This window comes from Myodes glareolus, chromosome 21, assembly GCF_982192425.1.
Source record: "Myodes glareolus chromosome 21, mMyoGla1.1, whole genome shotgun sequence".
Classification (NCBI taxonomy): domain Eukaryota; kingdom Metazoa; phylum Chordata; class Mammalia; order Rodentia; family Cricetidae; genus Myodes; species Myodes glareolus.
Genome location: NC_142046.1, coordinates 50,023,931 through 50,046,688, shown reverse-complemented (window position 1 = coordinate 50,046,688; position 22,758 = coordinate 50,023,931). Strand labels below are relative to the sequence as shown.

General features: G+C 42.6%; 1 protein-coding gene across 2 annotated transcripts in view; it reads right to left on the bottom strand.

The window, feature by feature from the left end:
• Nucleotides 1-22,758, bottom strand: part of Cers6 (ceramide synthase 6) — a 244,418-nt gene that overhangs the window by 148,931 nt on the left and 72,729 nt on the right. The gene's annotated exons all lie outside the window — the stretch shown is intronic.

The following is a 22,758-nucleotide window of genomic DNA, read 5'->3' as shown; positions in this document are numbered from 1 at the left end:
AGCAGCCGTTCATTATCAGCAATGTGTGGAAGGATGAAGCCAGGTAGGTGGTCTGAAGGACCAGTGGGGAGGGCCACTGGAAAGATTCTAGAATATGGCCTGATTTTATTTCAAACCCCCAGCTCATATCATATTCCTTTTTTGGGAATATGAGGGGCAGGTCTCCTGGATTTCAAGGCGCATGTGCGGAAGTCAGGAGACAACTTCTTTTTGGAGTGAGCTCTCTCCTTCCACCATGTGGCTTCCTGAGACAGAACTGAGGTCAAAGACAAGTGTCTTTATTATCTGGGCTATCTTACATCCTGGGGATTATTTATCTAAAAGCAGAGCAGAGTATTTCTCACTGCTGCAGTTGTGTGGCAACTTTGAAATTTACCATACTATTCCATTATTGACACACAACAAATTTTTTATCATAGGAAGCTAAAAATAACTATCTCATTTTTATCATAAAAGGTTAAAAGTAACAATAGAACTGGTACTTTCATTCAAGATGAAAATTTTATTACATATAAATCTATGGTTTGAGCTAAGACACTGAATGACTTACTACTAACTGTAGACAATTAATATTTAATAATCTCACAGTAATTTTTATTTCCATTACTGATCAAAAAGCAAAGATTAATTTCCTGCACCAAAAATGCTAATCTCATAGGATTTTATATTAAAAAAAATTTCTTAGGGTTTCTCTATTTGCTTTTTATTTTTGATCTTCTTAATGAAAATCTTATCTTCAAAGTGGGAGTTTTATATCTAAAATACCTAATAAGGATACAATATGTAGAGTATAAGCAGAAAATTATGCAAAGATACAAAAACGTGCCTACACTGTTTTAGTCTTTGCTTCTTTCTTATTATACGCAGATTTGAAAGTCACCTGGTTTGTAGGATGCATCTTTTAGACTTAAAAACATAAACTAAATAAAAATGTCTAAGGCATCACATCAGCCAAAGCTCATGAGAAATCTCAAAAGCTTGAGAACCATCAGCATATGGGACGTATATCCCAGGGCGTCTGGAATGGAAGAGCCTCCAACTCAGCTGTGATTCCCAACCTCAGCAGCTTCTCAACAGTGGACTTAACATGTGTTAACATGATGGTGTTTTCTCAAAGGCAATCACAGGCAACTATCTTGGCCTCAGTATCTTTCAAAGTCACAGGTAGACTGAAGCCCCTTTCACCCAACCCGCACATAACGGCTGTGGAAATGACAAAGATGGTCTACTGGATGGCATCAGCTTTCAACTGATCTTATAAAATGTGTGTGCCAAAGCTGGGTCAGCATCAAGCCAGAAGTGCCCAGCCTGCTCCCCCACCCTTTCAGCCTACCACACAGAGCTCCATAGAAATTATATGGAAAAGTCCATATCAACCCCAAGTTTTTTTTGGTTGTTGATTTGAGTTTTTAATTAGTATCTCATTTGCTTCTCTGGGCTAAAAGTGATTGAGCAGAAAAACTTCAATTCCCGGTCCTTTTGGACTGAGAAATTGTAGCCTATGACTAACCATTCCCCATATCCTCCAGAAGACAATTTCTATTGTGCCCTGCCCTCTCCAGCAGCCACCTCCACAGAGACGCATACACTCCATACAAAGAAGAGTTCCATCTTCCAATTCATCCTCAAAATTCTCGCTCGCCACTGATGAGCCTCTTTGTCATCTTCCTGGGACAAAAGAAGCAATCAGGAGAAGCGGAGGTGACTCCCTACCTTCCTGCCACCCGGTTCTTCTGTTACCATGGATGCACTGCCCTGCTTGTCTAGCCAATCATTCAGATCGCGTACTTCTCACTTCAGGTTTTCAGGTTTTTTTCTCTTTTGCTAGATTATTCTCATCAGCACACAAATATGCCATCATTTTCCCTTTGTTAAGATATATTGCTTAACCAGCCATGGTTAGTTTCAGCACTAGAGAGACAGCGTGGGAGGATAAGCAGAACCCAGGAGCTCTGGTCTAGCCTGCGCAAGGTTGGTTAGACTCTTTCTCAAAGAATGAATGAATGCTTAACCCCACATCCCTCCATGTAATTCTCACCCTCTTTTTCAGAATCTCCTCCAAAGGCAACATAGTGAATCTGGGCAATGAAGACTTGATTCTCATAATGCTTGTTCTTTCTTTTATACTTGAAAGTTTTGCAAAGTGAAACCTTAAAAAGTTTTAAAATACAATCTCTTCTAATTACTTCCACTGCTATGACCTTAGCTGGCCCCTTCATCTGGTCTCTGGTGAGGGAGGTCCTTCTGTCTATGTGTTGCTTTTATTGGTTAATGAATAAAGAACTGCTTTGAGCCTATGGCAAGGGTAGAACAGAACTAGGTGGGGGAAAACTAAGCCGAATGCTGGGAGAAAGAAGGGCGGAGTCAGGGAGAAGACCTGGAGCCCCCCACCAGAGTCAGACATGCCAAAACTTTGCCAGTAAGCCACGGCCACGTGGAGATATACAGATTAATAAAAAAATGGGTTAAATTAATATAAGAGTTAGCCAATAAGAAGTTAGGGTTAATGGGTCAAGCAGTGACTTAATTAATACAGTTTCTGTGTGATTATTTTGGGGCTAAGCAGCCAGAAACCAACAAGCGACCCCGTCCTCCAACATCTGTCATTCATTGTCCTTACACCTCCACCCCAAGGTGAACGCAGCCAGCATGATCTGGTTAAATTGTTCATCACATCACACCTTTCCTCGGTTCAATAACCCCCAGTAGTTTCTGACCTATGGGTAAACATCAAAGTCTTTATTGGCAATGTACAAGGCTATGTACAATCTGATCACCTTCCGCACCTCAGCCGAGCACCTTATTGATCTCACATTGGTCGGTACACTCTTTACTGGGCATCTGCAAAGGTTCCTCTTCCCTGAATGGAGTCTCCTAACTTCTTTCAGGCCTTGGCCCAAATTTCACTTTTTCTGGAAATATTTCGCACCATCCTGAATGCTCACACCCACCCCTGAGCCACATATGCCCCATCTCCAACTTTATTTTTCTTCCACAATATTTTGAGTCTATACATTTTACTTATTTGTTGAGCTCCTTCTTTTCCACAGAAATGTAAATCATATCCCAAGCACTGTTCAGGACTACTCTATTGTGGGAGGCATTCAGAATAAACGAACAATGTGATACATAATATCTGGATGGCTATCAACCCAAACACCCATGTTGACTCATTATGTGTTCTGGAAACATTTGCTGTGCACCAGCTATGTGCAAGCGTGGCCAGGTATTCAAATGGGGGTAATGTGAGGTGATTCCCTAAAGGAATCCACAGTCTAGAAGACCAAAAGGAAATGTCAGAGCAGTGAGATGCTGTTATCAATACTAAGCACGCTACACAAAGGCCTGGAAAAAAGAGAATGAGGGTATCATGCCTCCATCATGGGCTAGGTGAGGTCACACAGGTCACAGTAATCCGCTTTTAGGTCTGATCCTCTCTGGACACCTAGAACTGCACCCAGCAGAAAGTGGTACTTGGTAACTAGTCCTGGTTGGTATGAGGCTGGCCTGAGTCTTGACATGAGTGTTTGTTCAGCAGACACAGCAGGAGGAGGGGCACACTAGGCTGGAGTGGGAGACAACATGAACATAAGGCCAAGGGGCAACGATGCTTACACCATCTTCCCCAGCAACACGAGCCCCACTAACAGAAACAAGAGTGGACTGGGTACTCCAGGCTCACTGGTTTTCTCACCACCTGGAACAATTCGTAACAGTTGTTAGTAAAAGCTAAAAGTTGCTCAAGAAGAAGGTCTACCCACTGAGGCCCTGTTTTTATTCCAGGTGATGATTCTGTACTAGTAGTAGTGACTCTTAGTGACATAACGACCAACATTTATTAAGTACTGGCAAAACAAGCATTCAGAACAGCTGGAGAGCTCCATTTTAATTCAACGTACCATTTCAACCCATATTAAGTTTGAAGAAGCCAACAGTGACCAGGTTGGTAAATGATAGAGAGAGCAAAGGAGGGAAGACAGCCCGTCCCTCCCAGGTACTGACCACATGTGCTCGACACTGGTGCGAGACACAGACCTCCCACTGTGACCACAAGGATCCTTGTTCAGACAAAGGAAGAATCATCGCTTCAAATTACATACCACTTTAAGAGTCAGTAAACCAGAAAAATCATGTTCTCACCTCAATGATCAGGCATTTTTTAAAGAAAGGGAAGAAGAAGGAAGGAAGATGAGGAAGAGAAAAATAGAACTGTATGTTTTATCTCTTCTTACGGAAGTCATCACACCAAACCTACCAAATTTAGTGGGTTATAAAATGAAAGAAAGGGTACATGAAGTTGGGGAGGATAGGGAGTTAGGGAGAGGAATAGATGGTGAATACGATCAAAATTAAAATGCACTGCATGCCTGGATGGAATTCTCAAAGAATAAACACAACTTTATTTTAAAACAAAACCTACCAAAATGTCAAAACATTAGGCACCTGGGAATCTTACAGAAATGAAGCCCAGGTAAAACACATGGCAATGCTGTGTCTCTAGGACAGATCAAGTCAAACGATATTTGACTAGATGTGGGCATTTGATTCACTTTCTTGGTTTTTAATGCTGGAAATTGGAACAGAAAAATAATGATTTTTCTTAGGTTAGGAGCTGAATATGAATTATTTCACTAAATCATTAGAGCAATTCTGTTAGGCTTCTGGGATTATTAGTCCAGTGTTACCTCTGAGGAACTAAGCTCAGGGGTGAACTAAGGAGACAGCATCATTGTTTCTCTGCTTAGCAACCAACACAGAGTCCAGCATAAAGCAAGGACTCAGCAGGTGCTCATTGGCCCCATCAGTATTCAGGAAAGAGCATTTAAAACCATACATGGACACTTTTTGATTTAGTAGATCAAGTATTTAGCTAAAATTCATGTACATGCTCCATAATTGTTGAGAAGACAGTACTTTCTTGCTGAATCAATCAAATGGAAATGATATATCTAACTTCATATTAGATATTCCATTTTAGAACTGGAATAAAGAAGAAGTAAAAATGGTTAAATTGGCCATATTTCCATGACTAAAATGATGACAAAAGAGAAGAGAAGAGATGGGAAGCACAACCTCTTCGGGTTCATGGAGCCCAGGCTGGCCTTACGCTGGCTATGTATGGGTGACCTCGATCCTCAATGCTCTACTTCCGGAGCACTGGAGTTATAGATGTGCGCCACCACATCCAGTTTCTGTGGCACTCGGATGAAACCTGAGGCTTCACACATCTAGACTGGTATTATAACAACTGAACTACCTCCCCATCCTGAGAAGCATCATCTCAATGAACAAAGGAAGAAAACACTGTTGAATGGAAAGGACCAGTAGATAACTGCATTAGAAAGATTCTGCATTCAACCATCTTTTTGATCTCTGTCATTGACATGTGCTACCTGCGGCTTTCAGTCCCTCATCTCTTAATCCAAAATATCACGCAGACCACCTTCCTCGTATACTGAAAATTCCTCGCTTGGTTCCCATGTTTCCGCAAACGTGCACCAATCTTCAGGCCACTGTACTGGACTTGATATAAACCATAAAGTATTTCCACTACTCCTTTCCCACTGGCCATTTGCCTCGTCCTGGCCTCACCTTTACCCAGTCACTCAGAAAGAACAAGAAACCAGTTCATTGATGGCTTCTGAGTGTGTATGGCAATTCAGACTCACTGGGTCTCCAGGTGCAGACATCATAGGAAGGTCTGGCTGGATCTTACTACACAATGCTCACTTGTATAACAAAGAGATTCCTGGACAAAAGCTGGTCCTTCAAATGACAGAAATTGTATAAGTAAAACCGACATTTATCTCGGGCTGTATGCTTCAAAACCCATTTTGCCCCCCAAAGACATTGTAATGTACATATACAGAAATGGATCCTCACCGATTTTTAGATATAGTGCTCTTGAATCTCATTTACTAGTTTACTCAGCACAACATCAGGTCTCAGTCCATGAACAAGAGCAGCTGAATGCTCTTGTGGCTGATCTAAACTGCCATGCCCCATGTCCCTCCTCAACTCTGAGCACTAGAAAACAGGGATTTGGTGTCAAGTAACAAACCCGTCCACACTAAGCAGTGGTGGTGGCACACACCTTTAATCTCAGCACTTGGGAGGCAGAGGCAGGCAGATCTTTGTGAGTTCGAGGCCAGCCTGGTCTACAGAGTGAGTTCCAGGACAGCCAGGGCTAAACAGAGAACCCTGTCTCAAAACAAACAAACAAAAAAGCCCCTTCCATGTAACTGGTCCTCCATAACCAAAGGGAAAATGAAGTGGATAAGATTCTGAGGGTGCATGATTTGTTCTGGAATTTCTGGGACATTCCTAGTCTCAAGTCTTCACTAGACCACAGAAGCTCACAAGCACATTCATGCTTTCCTGACTCTTTGTTGGGTTCATTGTTGTTGATTTGGATATTTTTAATTTAACTTTATTTTTTGTTTGACTTTCATTGCAGAGGACTGAGTTAATAGTATAATACCCATCATCATTGGTCCCATATCCTGGCAGGTTTTTTTTTTTCTGTAGAACATGATATAATAACTTGGCTCTCTTGCCCAATGGAGAGAACAGTAGACTTCTAGACAAACAAGGCAAAACAGGTATAGTTAATAGAAAGATGATAATTTAATTTAGTTTTACTTTCTTGACCTTTTGATGCTCAACTTTCCATGTCTATGGCATACATATTTCAGGGTGTGGAGGAACATCATGTCAATTTATGTATTGTAATAGCCCCCATCTTCCTTCAGAAGAGGCTGGAAGATCACATGAGTGCAGGAAGGTACATATTCAAAATCACCATTGCATGTCTAGTAGAGAAAGACTTATGTTTAGTGAGCAAAATGTTCATATATATATATATATATATATATATATATATATATATATATATATGTATGTATATATATATATATATATAAAAGAATTACTAGCTCAGTCATAGGATGCTATCAGACAACGCAAACCCAACTCTGCTCTTAAGGGAGCAGCGCTCAGTAACCATGGCATTTCCGTGAAAGCAGCACAAGTGGTGACACTGGAGCAGAAGAGCAGGTGGCCCTCAGTATCGAGAGGACACAGTCTGAGCTGGCCATGCAGGGCTCAGCTGCCTTTTGTCTGTCCTTGCTCATCCTTCTCCATGCTTACTCGAGTCTCACAGATGAGCACACCATGCTTCCCGCTCCCTGCTGCAGCCTCTGCACCTTCCAGGGCGTTCTCCACCCTGCATCTGCCACTGTCAGCATCCTCAAATTTACCCCTCAGACAGAATGCCCTCCCCACGTGCCCCCCTCCCCTGTCAGCCTTCCCTGGAACTCAAGCTTTCTCCAATGAAAGTCAATTTGCTGGTCCCCAAAGGTGCAAAGCGGTTCCTGAAGTCCAAATAACTGTCTCACGTTATAGATATTTATTGGAATCTTCCTAAGTGCCAGGCATCAGGCTGAGCCATGGGGATGCAAAGGCACATAAGGCAAAGCCTCGGGACCCAGGGTTCCAGCATATTGGACACAGCAGAGACGGATACAAGGAATGAGGAGGACATCAGCCACCAGGGCTGCAGAGCAAGCATCCTACGAGCATGGCCAGAAGGAAGCTGAAGGTTCTCTCCGCGGGGTTTCAATACCTTGAGCGCCGGAGGAGCAAGGAAGCTGCTGCAAGTAACGAGCCCTGCCCCAGCCCTTCTCCATACCTGCTCTCACCACAGCTCCCGATAGCACCCTGGAGCCAGCCCTGTACCTGAGAAATAATTTAGGAAGAGCTGGAGACAAAACCAAACTGTGACACTAGGGAGCTAACTGTCACTGTGCCACTTCCTTCCCAGTTTCTTCATGGGCAAGAGGGGCGTTGGGCACCTAGCGTCTTCCACCGGGGTGCTGTTTAAATTTAGAGACCTTATTACATCTTCACCCAGCTTCAGTGACTATCTCTTTTCTCTGCTCTTTCCACGATGTAAGACGCAGGCAACCACGGAGTGCCCATTATATCGATATTGGACGACACGAAAGCCAAAAGCCTTTCGTTTCATTATTCCTGACTAAACAGAGGAGTTAGCAGACCCTTCGTGAAATACGCAGTATGGTTGTGATGTGGGGCTTTACTGTCATTTCTGTTAACCCTAGACAGATTATGCTGATGTAAGCAAGAATATCCGTGTTTGCACCAATAGCCTCAGGCATAGGAGATCTGCGGAACAGCATCCCTAACCTCCCATCAAACACGTGCTAAGATACCATACACAGATAAGCAGCAGCAGACAACTTTAACATAATTCTTTTTCTAACGTATTTAATGCTTCCAAATCACAATAGCTTTGTAGCCATTGCCAACAGCTCATTTTGCATTTAAAATGAGAGTGGCTCACCTGATTCTCTTTCAGGTAAATTTCTTAGCATATGAAGGCTCACTATGAAGTTACATTTGGAGGGGCCCGTGAGTAATCTAACCCATCTCCCCTGTAATCATCTGGAATCTGTTCAAATCCTCCCATCTGAAAACTAGCTGGGCCCATCTTCTCCCACCCAGTATCTTACACACCTCCACATTCACTCCTCATTCAGTTACTAGGGACTGTGCTCCAACCTCAGGAAGAAAGTTCTAGTAACCAACTCTGAAGACAATCAGTCATATCAGCAATGGCTGGGGATCCTTTAAGGACTCTATTATTCCCTTTCTGGCCTCCTGAATGGGAATGTGGTCACTGTGAGCTAATCACTGAGGGCGATGAACAGCCAGAAGGAAGCTAAACACTAAGACACAAATTGTCTGCCCTGAGAAGGAACCACAAAGCGCCTCCTTCCCCATAACACAACACAAAAGTCTCTCTCTCTTTCTTGCTTTATTTGGTTTTGTTGTCGTTGCTTTGCGATAGGGTCTTGCCCTGTATCCCAGACTTTCTTCAAATTCCCTGTGTAGTCAGGCTGACCTTAAATTCACTGTCTTCCTGACTCAGCCTTTTAAACATAGACATTAAAATTAAGTGCTACAGAACTGGAGAAATGGCTCCGTGGTTAAGAGCACTGGCTGCTCTTTCAGTGGACCCAGGCACGATTCCCAACACCCACACGGCTGCTCACAGCCCTCTCTAACTCCAGGTTCAGGTAATTCAGTACCCTCTTCTGGTCTCCCTTAGCACCAGGCACACACATGGTATACAGATGAACATGTAGGCAAAACACCCATATGCACAAAATAAAATGAAAATTTGAAAAGCAGCGTAGTCTACATTTTAAAAAAGTGCCACCAAGTGGTACAGGATAATTGTTTGTATTCTGTCAATCATTTATTTTAATAAAACGCTGATTGGCCAGGCAGGAAGTAGAGGCGGGTCAACCAGACAGGAAGTAGAGGCGGGGCAATGAGAATAGGAGAAGGCTAGGGAGGAGAAGCTCCCTCCGTCACTCCTGTGCAGACCACCGAAGAGGCAACATGTAACTTGCCCAGCTGAGAAAGGTACGGAGCCATGTGGCTAATGTAGATAAGGATAATGGGGTAACATAAGTTATAAGAACTAATAAGGAGCCTGACCTAATGGGCCAATCAGTTTATAACCTTATGGAGTCCTGTGTGTGATTTTTCCTTGGGGTATGCCGGCAATAGGGTACCGGGTGGGACAGAAACCCCAACAAGCCGGCCCTTCATGTTACAACCAAGTCTGACTTAAAACAGCTTTCTTGATGGCAAATTAGGATACAAAACTCAGAATATCTAAGAGAGCAGCAGTAACGAGGTCCTGGAGAAGAGGTGCTGTACTCAAGTATTTCAGGGAATGGCGGCCTAGCTAAGACGTTGGACAACTTTGCTAATAAGTAGAATTCACTGCCCTTGTGAGTTCCAGAAATGTTTGCTTAGCTTTGTGAGCCCAGTGGAAAGGGAAGCGGACATAGCAAAGCGCACACTACGCATACCCTATCACTATACATACCCTATCTCATTTGTTCCCAGGATCACCCCAATAGGAGTTTATAATTTCCCTTTGTACCAGCACCGTCTGATGGAGCGAATTTATTCACCGAGGTAACACAACTTGAGCGAAAACATGAACCAGGAGCATCTGACGCCTACCCTCAAATCTGTTCAATCACATTGCTACCTCAGCCCTTAGAGCTAATAATGACTGTGTGTTAAACCACGTCTCTCCAGGAGCCACACTGACCTGCTAAGGCTGGTCACACTGTCCTGCCAAAGCAGATGAGGCTTTATCAAGGCCAGAGCCACTGGGCACCAGGTTCTGTTCCTCCTCCCTGGGAGAGGCAAGCTGTGTCCCCTCAGAATCACTTGGGCAGATTTTAAACCTCTGTGGTTCAAAGATATTCACTGCATGTTCTGACATTTCTCGTGTGGTGCTTCAAAAGCCTTGACTTCTGCACACACAGCAGGTATCGCTCCCTGCTGAAGTAGGACACCTTTTCTTCTCCACTGCTGCCACATCCTGGCACCGCAGCAGGCCAATGGTGCCTAGGCGCTGGTCTCACGTTGGTTTTATATCTTTTTTTTTTTTCTCATGTGTGTGTAATGTCCCAGTCCACAGTTCTGCAGATTCACGCGGATTCTGCCTCTTTGGGTTCCACAGACTATAAGAGCTTCTTTTTAAAAAAATATTCTTTTTTAAATTTTAATATTTATCTATTTATTATGTATACAATATTGTGTCTGTGTGTATGCCTGCAGGCCAGAAGAGGGCACCAGACCTCATTACAGATGGTTGTGAGCCACCATGTGGTTGACGGGAATTGAACTCAGGACCTTTGGAAGAGCAGGCAATGCTCTTAACCTCTGAGCCATCTCTCCAGCCCCTATAGGAGCTTCTTTGCAAATTGAAAGCCTGCTGTCCTTGCATCTCCTTAGCTCTCTTCCCCTAGACATCACCAGAGCTACCTCTTTTAAATGAGGTAGTTACGGCTTTGAAGTAGCCCACTGGCAAGGGAAAGGAATGGAAGAGTAACAGGTTTTGCTACTTCACACATTTCCTCAACTTTAAATGTGTAACACGAAAGGTAATTGATGCTCACTACACTTGTACTAGGTCCAGCCCACCTCTGTATATGAACTCAACAACCGCACATGGTAGCCACTATCAATACACGTTTTATAAACAAGTTTAGGGTTGGCAACCTATTCTTCTAAACATCCCACAGGGCTTTATTTAAAAGGAGGCATGGATTCAGACTGCCTGGCTCCACAGTTTGCCTCATTACCACTATTCTGTTCTCTCAGTTTCTCTGTGAGGCCTGCGAGAATGCAATGTCTGCCGATGTGAGCATTAACGTGAATTTCTTATTTGCTTATGTATGACTTCCTCTGCCAAAACCATTAGAGGGTGCAACAATGCACTGCGCAGAGCGGAGTGGCGTAGGAACACACACATGCAGACACCCACAAATAAGTCATGCATGCACATCATATCCCTGGGTGTTCAATTTCCCCCATGATGTCAGATAACCTCCTTCAATCACCTCCCAGTGGCTCACAGCCTGTGACCATTCCTACACTCATAGTGTTTGACCAGCGTATCTCCTAAATTTATTTGTTGAAGTTCTAGCTCCTAGGGTGAACAGCTTTGTAAATAGCATTTAAGATGGCTAAGGCTAAATGGAGTCATACAGATAGGACCCTGCTTGGTTTGATTGATGTCTTTATAAAAAGAGAGAGAAATTACTCAAAGTAGTGACCAAGGAAAAATTTGGGAGAAACCAAACTCAATGAAAGCTTGACCTCAGCCTTTCAGCCTCCAGAACAGTGACAAAATAATTTCTGTTCAGGCCACTCAGTCCGTGGTATTTCCTTATGGCAGCCTGGGCAGACCAAAATGCCAACATCAATAAACTCGAGGACTTTTCCAAGAAAAAAGTGTCATAGTTATTATAGTGGTTGAATATTTCTTTAATCAGTTAACACATGAGAAATTGGGCTGCTGTTTTTATTAGGTGTCTACATGTTTTAGCATAACATTGATGAAATTTTATGCTTTATGCTTTTATGATTTTATGATTTTTATGATGAAATTTTGTGCTTTATGTTATTTTGCTGTCATGCAACTTTACATGTGACCATTTGTAGGGATGAGTATGTTAATTCAACACACAAGACTGCATGTCATCACTCACAGGAAAATGACTCACAGATCATGAAGATAAAAAGTAGGATTGTACGGTAAAACCACCAGTCAAAAGAATACATTCTAACCCTGACACCAGAGACAGCTCTGACCCTGAAACCAAAAATCAGTCAAAGAAATACACCCTGAAACCAAAGACAGTCCTGACCCTGAAGCCAGAATCAGTCAAAGAAATACACCCTGGCCCTGAAATTGGAGTCAGTGAAAAAGACACACTTTAGTCCTGAAACCAGTACCAAAGGAACACACCCTGACCCTAAAACCGGAGGCAAAGAAGCACACTTGAGCCTGATATCAGAGGCAAAGAAACACACTCTGTCCCTGCATGAAGCCATGCAATCCCCAAGCAGGAAAACCAACCAAACCCTGAGCAGGAAAACCAACAATCCCTGAGCATGAAATCTTGTTAATCTTTGAGCTTAACCAAGCTCAAGGATTGAAATCTGCCCAATTCCCACCCTGAAAATCTTCTGCCTGGAAAAAATCCACCCCTAAGAAGCCCATAAAAGCCCCTGTGTCTGTCCAGTCGGCAATTGTCCTTTTCTACCCTGGCAGAGGCAGCCAATCTCCTGGGTTCCTCCCTCCCTCCACCAAAAAAAAATTCTTGAATGAGTTTTAGGTGAAGGCCTTCTTTTCTCAGAGCAGAGCAGAGTCTCTGCTGGGAAACTCCCTAGTGGAGCATAGCAGAGAAGCAATGGACACCTCTGCTGGAAAACTCTCTTAGCAGAGAGGAGCATAGAGCAGCTGTAGAGGCTCTCTCGGAGCAGGATTGCTACAACCTGCGGGGAGACCATCAGGCGTCGGAGTACAGCTTCAGGTATAGCCAGACTTCCTGACAGTCAGGATAACCTTTCTCTTCAGAGCTGTAGATATCCGGGATGCCTTCCCTTCACAGCTGTGGGTATAGTCAGAGAGGGTCCCTTTACATTCAGAGCTGTGACGCTTGCAAGGACATGATGATTCAACTGTCTTCTTTGGGCAGCCTGACAAGAGAGGCTCTATAAAATACTAACCCAAGCACAGTTCTTGAAACACAAGTATAGGATGGAGATGCCCAGGCAGAACTGAACACCAATGAACAGGCCTATGGACAGCTCACTCTTCTCCCTCTCATTCCCAGATCTGCCGTTTATCTGTAGGATCAATCTACTAAACATACATCCACAGCACTGTGTGTCTGTGTATATTTGTGTGGGCACGTGTATGAACTGCGATACTATGAAAGTATTAAATAATAGACATTTATTTCTGGACAATAGATTTTTGAGTAATTTCTCTTAATTTTTAATGAACACTATACATATTTCTATAATTCTTCATAATCAAAATTGGTTATACCTACTTCAGGACTATTCTAAATCAGAAATAAATAAAGTTTAAAATAGCCAAAACAGAAGGAGAAATGGTTTATAGGTTTAAAAACTGGAAGGGGACATTCATTATGAATATTAGCCTTAATAAATTTGATTATTCCTCTTCTTTGTCTTCATCCAGCTCCACGTTGGATACAATTATTTGAAAATTAGCATTAAAAGACCATTATAAATTTAGAATCTAAAGTGAAACCAATGGACCAAACGTAAGCAGAGCACAAACGTACTAAATATGCTGCCAACTGACCAAGGTATGCCTTGCCTGGTATTTTTAGCCCAAGCCTGCTTTTTTGCAATTAGCCAGTACACAGGGGTGAGATGCCTAGCCATATGGCATGGGAAATGTGAGGGGCTGAATCCAAATGGAAAGGCTGAGCCGACTTTGCTACAGACTGCGGGTCTAGAATAGAAAGGAGCAAGGCTTGAAATCAAAGTCTCATAGAACAACATGCTGTCTAGGGGCCACTTCACCTCTCCAGATCTCCCACTACGACCGTGACACCACAGTGAGGACACTGACCACTTCCATGAGCACCGGGTTGAGCTAAATGCAGTTTTGGACTTTCAAGACACCACGTCCTAGGAATACTGGTAACTGACATCCAATTCCAGATGTGTCCTGATGTTCCTGTGGTACGGGAACTCTGGGAAGTGACTATGCCAGACACTGAGGGGACCATATTATCTGTCTTGGAAAGCCAAAAGAAACAATAGTATAGTTTTATGACCCCAAGGCAGAGCGTGGCAAACAAGGAGTCACTGGGCTGAATCCAGCCGGTTGTTTCAGGGCTCAGAAGAATTTTACATTTTTAATGGGTGAAAGGGTTTAAAAACCTAATACTTCATAATATGAAAATGATATATTCAAATTTCAATCTCAATAAAATAAAGGTTTCTTGGAAGCCGGCTATTCCCATTTGTGTTGTCTGTCTCCAGCTACTTTGGAACCACAATGGCAAAGTCATAATTATAACGAAGTCCATCCTGGTTTACTTCCCAGCTATTTACACGATAGCTTACTGACTTCTGTCTCTGAAACTAAAAGGCCCGAATACAACCCACAGGCTATAAAGTATTTAAATAATGGCGTCCAACAGCAGCAGACAGCACACACTGAGCAGGGGGCATTTGTTTGTTTTGGGTGATGGTACTGAGCAACCCAGGGATGTTTTCTTATCTGTGGGCAGTCACTCCCACCACCACCAAGGCAATCTATGGCTAAATTCCGTGTTTTTCAAGAACAAAGATTCCAAGTGTGTGATTAGATTTTGTTCAGACTCTGGATCTAAACACTGCTGATTCTATATCCCAATACTGAAAGAAAAAAGACATCATCGTTCTAGACCACAAAAATTTCTTATTCCCTCTCTAGAACAAGCCAAAAAACAAACAAACAAAAAACACAAACCACCAGCAGCAGCAGCAACTGTATTGTAGGCTGGCTAGAGAGCTCCGTTGGCAAAATGCTTGAGAAGCTGAGTCTGGATCCCTAGTACCCACATAAAAGAGCCAGGCATGGTGGCATACAACTATAATTCCAACATCAGGGAAGCAGAGACAGGCAGACCCAGTCACACCCACTCAGTGAGCTCCAGGGCAATAAAGAGAGCCTGTCTTCATAGGGTGAGCATCCTCTGGGTTCTACAGATAGCCACACATTGCACACAGCAGTACCACCGCCATCCATAATAAATAAAGATAATTGCATTCATTATTAAAGTCCAGTCTGGGCTTTGCAAGAACCTATGTCAAAAAGAAATTGCCAATTTTGTTAGTAAATTTTATAAAAGATGTTCATTTCATGACATGATGTAAAAGCAATTTTCAGTTTCTTTCTCTGATAAAATTTTGCTTCTTCCTAGAATAAGGCAGAGAAATAGATAGGGATATTTGGTTGAAAATTTGTTGGTTATGAAAATTGGTAAAGGTATTTACCACACGATGTGGTTGGATGATCTAAAATTAAAAGATCTAAGAGTCTTGGTTCCTTGTTTCCTGGGCAATTCAATTCCTGTTCCTCCACCCCAATTATTACTTCCATTTCCTCTTGAAGGGCACATGACAGCACTGTTCATTTACCCAAATAAAATAGCTATTTCACTCACAGTAACCAAATTGATAGCATGAAGACAATTGATTAAGCCTTCATTATCATTGGCAAGTTCTCCCAAATCCAATGGAATCTTATATTAAGAAAACCACGGGACTTCTTTGAAGAAACAAAGCCACAACTTCAAGACTCTGGCACTATAGAGTACCACCCCAAAACTGCTGCATTTGGGGGGTGATTTTAATAAATATTAATTCTGAGATGAAATTCCTAAAGGCAGTTTCAGGCATTGTCTCCTAGAACCTAAGATCCGTTCTTCACTGCCATGTGAAGAAATGTTCAGGCTGAGGAAATTATCACTAATCTTGGATGCATGGTTGTTTTTTTTAACCTTACATTTTAAGGTTATCACATGGAAACTTCATCCTTCCAATCAATTACAGACTGCTTAAATGAAAGCCATATAGGATACTGACTCTCTGACACGCACTAGTAAATATGCCCCATGGCATTAAGGAATGCTGAAGACAGGCGGGTACTGGTGACAAGGACGCAGTTTACACTAACACCTTGCCCCTGCCTCCTCCTGATTCCCTGCAGATGTGACCTACGTTACATTGCCTGGAAGAGGAAACATGACTCTCCTAAGATTTCCAGAGAATGATAGTGGAGTTCCCATTCATTCCAACCAGCATCCACTTCCATCCTGAACCAGTTTCTTCAAAAATGTCTCACATGGCATCTTCTTTTATAAATTCTTCATTTTCTTACAAAAACAAACAAAACAGCAAAAAGCAACAACAAAAACCTCTATTTCAGCTGCCAATAAAGATTCAGATGCTTTGTGAGGAAACGGTCATCAACGCTGACACGGCTGTGAGTGCCTACTTCATGTGTGCGGAGCAGGGAAACACATCCCTGTTTCTGAACATTACTCACTGGACAACCTCTACTTAGTCTGTAGACCCTGGCCTCACCATCTCACCACCAGTGTGCACAGCATTCTTCAGCCAGCACATCAGTGCTACTTCATACTGACAGGAAACAAAAACACAATTATTCCCTGAAGGGAGTCCATAGTTTCTTCAAGAAAAGCTTATATAACAGAAAATTACAGATTATATATATGTACATATTCCATTATTATTATCCATATATATGAATATATATTATATATAATATATAAATATATTTATGAATATAAATATATTACCCATATATATATGTATATTCATTATCTGCAATCAGCAAGTTTGTGTTCTCTGGCTTTCTAATATGACTTTAGGCCTTTTGAATAGCACTCACCTCCTTTAACCAGGAAACAGACTGTGGAAAGATGAGGAATGAGAAAGTTATTGCACTAGGGACACATATAAAATAGCCATGCCTAAACACCCGGGGGTAAACACCTTGCACATGCATTTGGAAAGCTCACTAGGTGATGATAAAATATGCCTGTTCTTGTTTGCTTTCTGTTGCTGACACGAAAGACTGACCAAAAACAACATGAGCAGGAAAGGGTTTATTTGGCTTATTCTTTCCAGCCCACCAGGCAGGGAAGCCAAGGCAGGAACTCAGAGACAGGAAGGGAAGCAGAGGGCATGGAGGCACACTGCTTAATGGGTTGCTCTCCATGGATCTCTTGGCCTGCTTTCTCACAGAAGCCAGGACCATCTGCCCTGGGGCGACACTACCCTTCATGTTTTGGACACTTCCACATCAACCATTAACCAGTAAAATGCTCTGCAGATCTGCCCACAGGACAATCTGATAGAGGCAATTCCTCAGCCGATGTCCCTCTTCCTAGGTGACTCTAGTTTGTGTAATGTTGAAAAAAAGCTAACCAGTTCCACGGACCCCTTGTCAACTTAGCACACAAACCCATCACTGTTCAGCCATAATCTTTCCTTTGCTGTTTGTCCCCAATGTCTCATGTTAATATCACAATATAAACACAATCCAGCTTTTTAAAATGCATACTAATTTTTTTTAACAGTTTAAAAGTCTAAGTTCTCTTAATTATTAGGATCCAGTCTCTTATCTGTGGGTTCCTGCACAATAAATTACATACTCTTTTAGTTCTAAAAGGGAGAAAAAAAACCCCAGCACAATTACACTCAGAGCAAAGCAAAACCAAAGTCAAAAAGTGTAAAAAGTTCAGTCAGGTGTTCAGGACTCACTCTTGACCTTCTGGGGCCGAACAGGCTTGGATACCTCCATTTCTCTAGATTTGCTATCTACAGCACCCACACCTTGTCTTGTTGGCTCAAGTGGGTTTAATTCCACACAACTGTTATCCTTGGCAGTCATCTCACCATCCCAGCATCCCCAGAGCACTAATCTCCTCTACAGCTGAGGAGATCCCTTCATCAGTAGTCTCCTGGTTTCCTAGAGTACCAAGCTTCACAGTCTTTATTAGCCTTTCAATCCTCGGGGCTCCACTGCAACCAAGGCTTTATCTTCGCCAATGGTCTCCTGGTCTCTCTACAGGGAGTCTAACCCTGCATGGCACCAAGTCTCAGCTACTCTGACACCTTCACCCCTTCAAAACCAGTCTTTTGTGGGAGACTCTTACACATCACCACGTTCTAATACCTTGGCTCCCTACTGGATCACAGCTTTTGTTTGCTGATCCTGAGGAAATACTTCCCAGATTTCTCCTCGGTAACGTTGGTTCCTTATTCATCATAGATGATTTCTCAATCCCCACTAACCAGCATTTTGATTGTTTCACTAAAGCAAAGGTTTCGCTTTCAATGGTGCTGGTCTCCTGTTAATCATAGTTGAGTCTTTAATCCTAGCTGACCAGAAGCCAGATTCTTAGTTTAAACATATCACACAAACAGCATGATAGAGTCTTTTGAGGGGCTGACTCTCAAACTCTCCTCTGAAACTTAACAAGCCAAATCTTCATCATCTGAATTTCTCTCAGCATTATCTTCCAAGCTCCCACAGAATATACCATTAAGTTTCTTCCCAACAATACGGTCAAGTCTATTACAGCAATACAATACCCCATGTTCACAATACCAATCTGTTTTAGTTTACTTTCTGTTGCTGAGATAAAATACTGACGAAAAGCAACTTGTAGAGGAAATGGTTTTTTTTTTTTTGCCTTATCTTTCCCAATCACAATTCATCATTGAGGAAAGTATCAATGCAGGAATTAACTCAGAGACTGTCTTAGTTAGGGTTGCTATGGTTCTGATGAAACACTGTGACCAAAGGAACTTGGAGAGGAAAGGGTTTAACTGGCTTACACTTCCACATCATAGTTCATCATCAAAGGAAGTCAAGACAGGACTTTAAACAGGAACTTGGAGGTGACACTGATGACCATGGAGGAACACTGCTTACTGGCTTGCTCCTCATGGCTTGTTTAGCCTGCTTTTTTATAGAATCCAGGACCACCAGCCCAGGGATGGCACCACCCACAGTGGAATGGACCTCCCTGTTGACCGAGTTTTCTGCCCCACCTGGTCCTGCAGTTGTTCAGTCCCAAAGAATCACATAGAGGTCTACATTAATTATAAACTGATTGGCCTAGTAGCTCAGGCTTCTTATTAGCTCTTATAACTTATATTAGCCCACAAATCTTGTCTGTGTTAGCCACATAGCTTGGTACCTTTTTTGGTGAGGCAGTCACATCTTGCTTGCTCTGTGTCTGGCTTCCTTTGTCTCTGAGTAACAACTGCAGACTGACTCTTTCCTCCTCCCAGAATTCTCTTATTCTCATTGTCCCACCTCTACTTCCAGCCTGGTTGCCCCACCTAAACTTTCTGCCTGGCAATGGGCCAATCAGCATTTTATTTACCAAATGCAAGAAACACAACTTTACAGGGTAAAGCCATTGTCCCACAGCACTTCCCCCACCAATTACCAACTAGAAAATATCATACAGGCCTGCCTACACCAGATCTTATACAGACATTTTCTCAGTTGAGATTCTCTCCTCTCAAATGACTTTAGCTTATATCAAGTTGACACAAGACTACCCAGCACAGAGACCGTTAAGAAATGCTGCCTAATGGTTTGCTCTCCATGGATGTCTCTTTCTGCTTTTATACACAACTCAGAACTACCTGTCCAATGATGGCATTGCCCACAGAGGCCTGAACCTTACCAAATAAGCCATTTACCAAACAAAATATCCCATAGACATGGCCACAGGTCAGTCTGATCAAGGTAATTTCTTGAGATTCCCTCTTCCCAGATAACTGTAAGTTGTGTTGTGTTGACAAAACAGTAAGTACAGCTTCCCTGGTTGACAACTATTCTTCTAGATCATTGTTTTAAAGGTTAAAAAAATAACTCATGTGCACACATGACCAGTATAATTCTACTTACACCCTCTCAGTATTTTCTCCTTCACCATTTCATCCTTTCCTTTGAATTATTTGATTTGTTCTGTTTATTTTGAGATAGGGATCTCACTATATTCTGAAGACTTCAAGAACCCTCTCCATCAGCTTCCTGACTAACTGGATCCATAGGCTTGTACCATGTACCCAGCTCTTAGAATTTCTGTCTTTGAAATTTCCATTCAGTTTCCAAAGCTGGAAAATTTACCTAAAAATATTTATACTAGGTTAGTATGTAGCAGGCATTCTTCTGCTGTGGGAGCATGTGGCAAGTGAGATCAATGACTCCTTCCAGCACGATGCCATTTTAAACCATCATCAGTCAATATTTGGTAGTCTGTGTTATGGGAAAGGCTAAGAAGAATGTGTGTGGTCCTTGTTTTCTTTAACTGTCAGTTATGAAACAACTAAGAGATTAAGAACAGTTAAGTCATCATACAAAGCAGGAAGAGTTTCTAATTTTAACTTCAATAATTGTAGTAGGTGCTCTGAGAATTTGAAAGAAGTTGTGTCCAGTTCAAAGCCATGAGTCAGGCCATACTTTGGGCTGTGCCTAGGATTAGAAGAATCGGTAGGCGATAGAAGGGCAACCAGAAGTAGCAGGTATTTTAGGGTAGGAATATTACATTAGGCAAGTGGATAAGGCATGGGCAAAGAAAGTTCAGCCCTATAGAAGAAAGGCATCATTTGGACAGACCTATAACAGGCTAAGGCCAGAATCTGGTTATCAGCATCAGAAGTCTAATACTGAACCTCCAGTTGTTGAAAAATCATCAAAGTTTTAAAGCAACAGACCTTGGGGAAAGGATAATTTAGAATGATGTTTTGGGAGTTATCATATTTGCAAAACAAAATGCTGCAGAGAACAGAATGATACCTTGGTAGAATTATCTGCACTGGGCACGTATGACTTAGGAAGTAGTTGATGAGAGGAAATGATCTCTGGGAAGAATAAGGTAGAGTAAGAAGATAAAGATGTTAGAGAATAGATCTGGAGAAGAAATGCACCAGCATCCACCAGAAGATCGCAAACAACAGTTCTTGGGTATACAGAACCGTCAACCGTGTCCAATAAGAGTTCATCATCACTGGGTCATGCAAATGGACCAAGTGGTAGCACTGGCCCAGTGGTTGTACCAGGAAGGTCCACATGCCTCCAACAGCTGATCTTTCTGTTTGGATCTTCAGTCTCTGACTGTTTGTATCAATCATTTAACACATATATCTGATTATCATTTAATGTGGACCATGGACTTCTCCATGCATGTTCAAGTCTTATCTGTCTGACACGGGTACAATAAGCTACTTGTGGGGAGAGAACATAACACATGCCTTCCATGTTGTCCTCCCTCTCCATCGTGCCTGTACACTGCCACACCTCCAGGACTCAACTAGAAGTATTTTTAACTAAAGATAACATGAATATTCACCGGGGTACCTGGGTCAGGACTAAGTGAACAAGACCAAGGAAGGACACAGATGTGAATCCAGGGGTGACTGTTACTCAGAATGTGGTACAGGAGGTGACACGACCAGCAGCTCCCGACCTGTTAAAGACACAGAACCTCAGCTGCCTATCCAGCAAGGGACTCAGACTTCACTTTCAGAAGATTCCCGGGTTACTGCTCCCTATACACATATGTGTTCAAAAACAAAACTATGATAATATCAGCGATAGAAGAGGCTACAATGTGCTACCAAAGAAGTTGCCTGGACCAGGGAGAGAGAGCAGGTGATGTAGAGCGCATGCTGCATCCAACCTGATTCCTGCTCAGACTCATGGTCAATGTTGGAGTCCAGGCTCTTTGGAGATGGTGGAGAAAACAAAGACAAGGAGCAAATCCAGCTGCCAATCACAGCCTAGATGCATAATCCTGCCAAGAACCGCTACTACGTTTATGTATGAGAAGCAGTTCACAGATTGTATCTACTTAGCTGTGGGCTTTTTTTCTCCTGAGATTTTATAAATATCCTACTCTCCTGATGATCCCATTTATTCTCTTCCTATCTACCCAGCTGCAGGAACTTAGGGTACGATTCCGCATCCCATTCATTCTCTCAGTCTTAATCATGCAATGTCAAAATACATTTTTGGTTTAATCGAAAGACAAACCTGAAAAAAGCAAATGCAACTCTAATTCAAAATAGAAAGGGTTGTGACTAAGTGCTGTTTCAACGGCACCACTGTTGAAATCATTAGGCATCAGGCCAAAGCTCCCCAGAGAAAGGGCTCGATACACAGCAATGGCCACGTTCCATAAGATGAAGTCCACACAGGGCTCTACTCTCAGGTTAGAGCCTCGTCTTAGCTGGGGATATGTTCGTTGTTTGGATCGTCCTTTGATTTTCTTAAGTGAATCCAATACTACCATCTGGCGATATTATGGTACATCTTCAATTACGTGTGTGTGTGTGTGTGTGTGTGTGTGTGTGTGTGCGCGCACGTTCGTGCAGGCTCACACTCATGTGTTGAAGTATGTGTATGGGTTATGTACTTGTGCATGCATGTGGAGGCCAGACGTGGATGTCTGGCAGGTGACTCCCTCAATCACTTTTCACTTTTTTTTGAAACAAGGTCTTTCATTCAACAGGGAATTCATCCGTCCATTCTGCCAGGCTGGTTGACCAGCAGGCTCCGGGATCTGCTTCCCCAGTGCTAGGACTGCAGAAGCATGCTGCCACCCAGCTTTCCCCTGAATGCTGAGGACCTGAGCTCAGATTACCCACTGAGCCGGCTGCACAGCCCTTGTCTTTCGTTATCTTCAACAGCTTTATTACACACGGTTTCCCCGCCATGAAATTCACATGATACAAACAGAAGACATTCTCACATATCCCCTGCCGGCAAGCAATGCCTCA